The 7,389-nt window shown below is 37.4% G+C and overlaps 2 protein-coding genes across 2 annotated transcripts in view; both read left to right on the top strand.

Annotated features, from left to right (window-relative positions):
• LOC136843853 (inversin-like) overlaps nt 1-7,389 on the top strand; it is a 649,403-nt gene that overhangs the window by 298,470 nt on the left and 343,544 nt on the right. The gene's annotated exons all lie outside the window — the stretch shown is intronic.
• Nucleotides 6,965-7,389, top strand: part of CkIIalpha (casein kinase II subunit alpha) — a 30,181-nt gene continuing 29,756 nt past the window's right edge. The window contains exon 1 of the mRNA XM_067112661.1: nt 6,965-7,368. The gene's annotated coding sequence lies outside the window, so the exon portion shown is untranslated. The remainder of the gene's footprint in view (nt 7,369-7,389) is intronic.

Below are 7,389 nucleotides of genomic sequence, written 5' to 3'. Positions count from 1 at the left end.
GCAATAATTATATTGATGTAAAAATCTTCTATACTGCTAGTGTCCTTGTTGGCTAGCAGGATAGAAAATAAAGGAAAGATCCCTCCAGTATCAAATATGCCACGTGCTAATAAAAAAAAAAAAAAGGAAAAGCTGTGGTCGGTCTTCACATAAACTGAACAAGATTTTTTTCTAAATCACAGAGGGCTTGAGAAACATAAATCTATCTTTTTACACTATATCGTCGTTAGTTCTCACCAGCACCCTCTGCCCTCCACTAAGGGAACAAGAGACTGCTCTGTGTGGCATCTGTTACGATGATACTTATTTGCAGCCATAGCGTTTTCACAATTGTGTTGTAAATCTAGTGACTTATCCACTTTGGCTCTAAACGTCTGCTAAGCATGAGCAATGTAGTGTGAATTTCTCTACTCACGATCAGCTCTGTGGGACTGAATCTGGCATGGAGGCATACCATAGAATGACAGATCATTAAGTCTCGGATTGGGTCTGGCTGCTTTATGGTGGCTTTCACTGTCTGCACAGAATTCTCTATTATTTTGTTAGACTAGAAATGATAGTCAAGGCCATACTCACTGGCAAACTTGGTTCATTACTCTGCTATAAACTGGAGATCATTGTCCAACATGACACAAACAGGCATACCGCACCTACCAGATATGTCTCTGAACTTGTTTTTAAGCACATTATTTCTCTGTAGCCCTGAATCCATCGATGATGAAATAGATATAATTTGGAATACTGACAACAAATTAAAATGTCCTGATTCTGTATTAAACATGACATTAGTTACGTATTAAAATTTCATTAAGAGAGTAAAAAAAGACTTTACAGTAGAACCACAGAAACTTATAACACAAAAAACCTGTTTGTACTATCATACGGCAGTAATTTCAAAGATATTCCCCACCCACTTATAAAAATGTGGAGTTAGTACAGCATTCAAGAATAATAATACAATGAAGAAAGCACTTATAAAGAACTCTCCCGGCAATAGTAAAGGATATATCAGGTCCATGTAAGTCCTGTAACAACCTTTGTATTGGTCAAACTGGAAAACCATTGGAAAAAATATTAAAACAGCATAATAAACGTATGACAGATGACCAGGTGAACAGGAGAATTTTTGTACATGTTAGTGAAAAAGTCATACAATCAATTGGGCAAGGGCAAAAAAGACAGTTTATTCCAAAAATGTACTGGAAAGAAACATCATAGTCTAGTTTTATAAGAGTAAGCTTTGTCAGGATATGGGTATGAGTCAAGAGATGTATAAAATCGATCCATTGAATTCAGAAGAAATATGTAAATTGTATACCGGTAGATTCTAAATAGGGTGGTTGGCAGTGGACAAGGAAAAGCCGTGAAGCCACCGACAGAAATAAGCGAATTTGTCAAGAGAGCATTTGACCTTAGTCACTAATGAGTATACAACTTTTCCCACCTGTCAACATTGAATATTTGGTCTCCAGCGGTCTGTAGGTTCGTTCGTACAGATTTCCTAGCATATATATCGCAGATTCCTCCCAATATATATAAGTTTTTTTGAAATTTTCTAGATATAAAGACAAAACCAGTCAGGATTTACACCCAGTACTTCATTTTTCCCGTGGCACATGGCCATATATAAATCAATTGTCAGTGTGATAACAGTATATTTATATCGCCTCCAGTACTTCCTGATGCAAAGGCCTCTGTTGAATTCTGAATTCTGTTATTTATGTCTTTCCAGAGCTTTATCTTCCACAAATCTCCACTTATATCCAGTTTCCCTTTTCCCAGTTCTCATCATATATATATATATATATATATATATATATATATATATATATATATATATATATATATATATGTGTGTGTGTGTGTGTGTGTGTGTGTGTACATATATACAAATATATTTAGATTTCAGTTCATCTTATTGGTTTTATATTTATATATATATATATATATATATATATATATATATATATATATATATATATATATATATATATATATATATATATGAGTTTTTCACAAGAGGAAAGCTAAGTGGTAGTAGTCACTAATTCCCTTATCCTTTAGCTAGTCAATCAAAGATGAGCCACTTATATATTATAAAAAAGTATAAAAACTTCCAAAAAATCAGCTACAGCTGACACGGGGCCTGAACCGAAATCTGACCAACAGCGATTCTATTCCAAGTGGTCACCGGTGAGTGACGAAGCCCAGAACTGTCAGCTGGCAACGTAGATTGCGTAGTAATGGATGTCAGGTTTAGTTAGACCAATAATCTGCACGAGCTGATGAAATTCTAAACTCTTTTAAATATTCGTTCACCTCTGAAGAAGAAAAAATTATGATCACGCACGAGGTGATGAAATTCTAAACTCTTTTAAATAATCGTCCACCGCTGAAGAAGAAAAAAAATCATAATCAACCACCGTGCGGCAGTTGATTACTTCTGTACAGTAACTTCGCACGCGATCATGAAAACATTTTGCGTAAATACTCGGAAACTCGGGTGCATGTTTTTGAGCACAGTATTCCCTGATCAGGCAGACACTGTATTTATCTACGTGAAAACAGACTCTGTCTGACAGTAGACGTAAAACAAATAATAGTACCAAAGTTTGCCAATTCTATAAGATGACGTAGGTGATTTCATTCTAGGCTAAATGTTGCTACAGACCTTGATGAACCCAGTTGCGAAGAAACATATTAGCATTTACTCTTACCTATATTAAGAGGTTGAGAATACATATACAGCTATCCTTTGCAGAGGCGACTTAGTATTGGACGCTAACAAACGCTGTTGACATCACAGAATCCAAACAGGAACTAAATACAATCACTTTAAACCAGACTAAGAGGAAAACTGAAGACTTTCTTTCGCGCTTAAAATCTGAAGTACCAGCTCGTCTTTTCAGTGGGTTTCTAACTAAACTGTAAGAGAACAAGAGTTGATAAGTTATGTGTAGCACAAACAATAAGTCTTCTTCTTCTTTTAACGTGCTTTTCCCATTTTTTGTATGGGGTAAGCACGATGCCTTCTTCTACAACACAAATGATGCATTAAGCCAGTGTGAGCTTGGATACTTGTGTACCGACGGGGAATGTGTTCCTCATTTCTCGGTACCAGGAAACTTTTGATAAAATTCGGCGAAGCTTCGTCTCTACGTATATTATATGAACATAACTACTGGCTTTCTGTAATTACCTGTACATCTACAGTAAGTATACAACGATGAATTGAAATTATATAACTTTATATCATATAGATACAGCAATAATCATCAAACAGAAATGGTGGCTGAAACTGAAAGGGAAGGATTTGGTAGACTTTTGTCAATTACCGCCTACCCTTCCCGTTTCTCTCTCTCTCTCTCTCTCTCTCTCTCTCTCTCTCTCTCTCTCTCTCTCTCTCTCATATGTATATATATATATATATATATATATATATATATATATATATATATATATATATATATATATATTATGCCATTTCCATATCAGGGTGACTCAGAAAAAAATAAATGAACAAAATATATCACTGAGTTATAGTTGACCCAAATGATCACCGCTCCTTACACAAACATAATACTTTCTACATCGTGATCACAACCACTTGAGGGCTTCAGCAAATATTTTACTAATACTGTATGACCTAACGTTATGCCACTGACTCCACTAATCTTTATCTGATCCAAAAAAAAAAATCCAGTTGTTTACCAATGAACACTGCCACATTTGTACCTTAACCTACTACTCAAATTAAGTCCCATTATATCTTGCAAACTCTTCCATACTTTATGGATACTCTACTAAGATCCTTGCCTTCCAGTGTCTCTCCATTCCGCTTAGATTACACATCTTACATCTTTCTTTCCACCCTTCTAAAACTTCCTAATTACACTTTCTTTTCCCCTACCCATTGTCCTAATTTCTTTCAACGAGACTGAACCATCGCGTGTTTTCTAGAACTTCTAAGTATCTCCACATTTCTCACCTTTAGAATGATTCTTTTACTACAAGTACTTCATAAACAGTCCATCTCAACAGCTTGAACTTTTCCTTTCATTTACATCCAGGTTCAATCGCTCCCATGCTTCTACCATTCAAATCTCTGATTCTTGTAAACTCATGTAATCTGGCCTTCGTTCACATTTACTCTCAGCATTTTTCTCGTGAAAAAACTTTACGCTTTCACTAGTTTCGTCAGTTGATTTTGATAATACCCAATTAGTGCTGTATCATCTGCAAACAACGTTTATTCCGCATCCCACCACAGCTCCACTAACCTCTTGCTCTTCTCAAAATACTAAACAAACATGGGAAAATAGCACACCCTTGTCTCAGGCTCAATTCGGCCCCAAACTAGTCACTCTTCTGTCTAGACATTCTAACTTTCTTCTCTTCCATTATTGAGAAAGTTATAATTACTCTCAGCATCTTGTCCGCTATTCCACTGAAACACTCTTTAAACACTACATTATCTTTCTTGTAAACCAGTCACCTCCTACTGCCTCCTTATACATTTACCTCTTAATTGACTATTCTTCCGCCCTCAGCAGCCAATTGCACAAGCATTCTCAAACTTACAGTGACACCTTCTCTTGTTTCCTTCAGTTTTGCCTCTCTCCTATGAACCTCATTTATCAAATCTTTAAATTCTTATTCTTTGGACCCAGGACTGCATTTACTTCAGGCAGCATTCCACCATTTCCATCTTCTATTCTTGTCATGATTAATTTCACTTCCTAAGTTCAATGTATTATTGATCTCTTCAGCTTCAGAGACAGTTATCACTCAATTCTTTCAGGAAAAGGGTTGTGTGTATGGTAGATAAAACTAATAAAGGGGCTGGCCAAAGCTAAATTACCACTTCATGTCATGAATTCCCTGGTCACCTTCGGTAAAAGAAAAACCGATCACCTGTGCTAAGCTATTTTTACTTCTTATAGTGGCCTTACCTCCTGACTAAAAATCTGACAACAGACACCATTAATATAAACACAGTTTTTAGTACAAGTTGACAATAAAAATTTCATTCCAACTATGATTTTAATCACGAAGAGAGAAAGGGAGATGAAGTGAAAGATGTGTCTTTACTAATTCCAGGTGATTTCAGAGTTGCACTATGATGACAAAAGACAAGGGAACATCTGAAGAGGCCAGGCCAGGTAACCACTGGCCTTTGGGGGGGGGCTTCTTGGTCAAGTTCTGGGAGTTCTGCTCGTGATCACGAAGGAATCCTTCATGCAAGGGCATGTGATGTATCAGGAGGAGCTATTTTGGAATAGACAATCTCGTGGGTGAAGCCTCAAATGCTGTTAACAGACGCACGTAAACTTTATGTCTGTGTAAAGAAAGCAAAAGGTCTTAAACCGCTGCTGAAACGCCAAAGTTGCAAAGGGTATTGATCTTTACTCTCTCACTTAATGAAGAGAGCCATTCTATGAGCAGTAAGGATCCTTTTCCAAAAAAAAAAGTCACTTTATACCTGACGGTGTGAAAAGGATGAAGAGGAGAGAACAGTGGTCTCTCGTCAGCAGCCTGGCTGTAAGCAGATTTAGGGGATCAAAACTAAGAAATTCCTACTAGATACTTTTAGTATAGTTTACTGTCTGAGAGAGAGGCTATAGAAAAAAAGAAAAAAAGCAAACTAAAACAGAATCTGTAAAATGTCGCATAAATCATTGATAATATTGCTGAAGTCAAGTCAGATAAGCATTAGTTTATCAGGGCAAAATCAGTATGACACCATATTCTGTGACTCGGTATTCTGAGCTTACACGGTTAGCTGATACAAGTGGTAATGGTAATATTTAACATCTCAGATGTTAAGAAAAAATGCATAAAGGTAAGCCTAGCATTTGTAACAGGTTGACGGAAAATTCTGTTGGACTGAACGCTGTCAGTTGCACCCCTACTGAACATTTGGACCATACTGATATTCTATCAGAATTTGTTGATAATTCTTAGTGGTTCAGTGCAAGAATTTCTTTATGTGAGACTGATAGTTTCCTATACATTCATGTGACATTGCTTGAAAGTTAACACATCCACGTTGTAATTAAACATGTCCTCATCAAGTGCAAATATATGTTGAAAGATTGGTCCAGTTTGCCAAGTAATATAAAAGTGACTTTTATAATGATGCTGAAAACATTATATCTAAAAGAAAAAGCTTAATACGTCAGAAAGTATCAGAGATGGGCTCTTTGGCGACCTGAAAGGTAATGGATAATATGGCTAGGAAAGTATTGGAAAGGAGGGGCCCCAGGAGCTAGGAAGTGAGAGTATGTGTTAAAGATAAAGGTGAATGGTGCGATGTATGCAGGAGCCCAAGGCATTACTGGTGAGCCTTTCAAGGGAAGTGGTATGAAGCACTGGAGTTATGTGGGGATATTGTCCTCAGGGGCTTCATCCACAGTTCATCAGAGTACGCTTGTAAGCTGCAGTTGGTAATGGACATATATATATATATATATATATATATATATATATATATATATATATATATATATATATATATATATATATATATATATATATATTATAATACTATAATAATTCTGAAATGCTTGTTTGTTTGCACACTGGAAGTTAAACGGGGCCGGTGCGGCCTGTAGACTTCCCCTTCCCACTCTTCCTCCCCTCCCTTCCACCCCTTCCCTTCACCCACCCCCCAACCTTTCCCCACTCCCCTTCACCAATCCCCATACCCATCCACCTCCCCATCCCCTCCCACGCCTTGCCCACCCCTTCCCTCCCAAAGTTTCAATATAAGTGACCCAACGGGTCACGGGTGGTCTAATATATATATATATATATATATATATATATATATATATATATATATATATATATATATATATATATATACATTGTAAGTATGTATATTTCCCCATCCCATAATAATTCAAGTATTCATACAATCATCATCATCACAGACCCTAGAAAGACCCACATGTTTGTCCACGAGTCCTCCTCCACGTACATTCACAGGGGCATAATAGTAAAAGAGAGTATAGTAAAAGCCACACACACACACACACACACATACACACAGAGAGAGAGAGAGAGAGAGAGAGAGAGGGAGAGAGAGAGGTGTAGAGTAGAGTATAGAGACACGGTGTCAGTGGCGCCATCTCTTGAGAGCGTTGGCCACCACACAATGGTTGTTAGAGAGAGAACCGCATTGAGTCCTCCACCTTCTGCAGCCACCGCGAGACGGCCATATTGAGTATTACCGGCCCACACCTCTATTTCCCCCCGGAACCGATCCCCGGAGACGGCAGAGAGCGTCGAGGAGAAGTCGCATGAAGAGATAGAAGTGATTTGGGACGACTGAAGAGAGCAAGATAGCACTTAGGAATGTACTAGGTCGGTGTCGATTATTCGGGC

This window comes from Macrobrachium rosenbergii, chromosome 12 (genome assembly GCF_040412425.1).
Source record: "Macrobrachium rosenbergii isolate ZJJX-2024 chromosome 12, ASM4041242v1, whole genome shotgun sequence".
NCBI classification, from domain to species: Eukaryota; Metazoa; Arthropoda; class Malacostraca; order Decapoda; family Palaemonidae; genus Macrobrachium; species Macrobrachium rosenbergii.
Note: the sequence above shows the minus strand (reverse complement) of the source record. Positions and strands in the feature narration are given on the sequence as shown.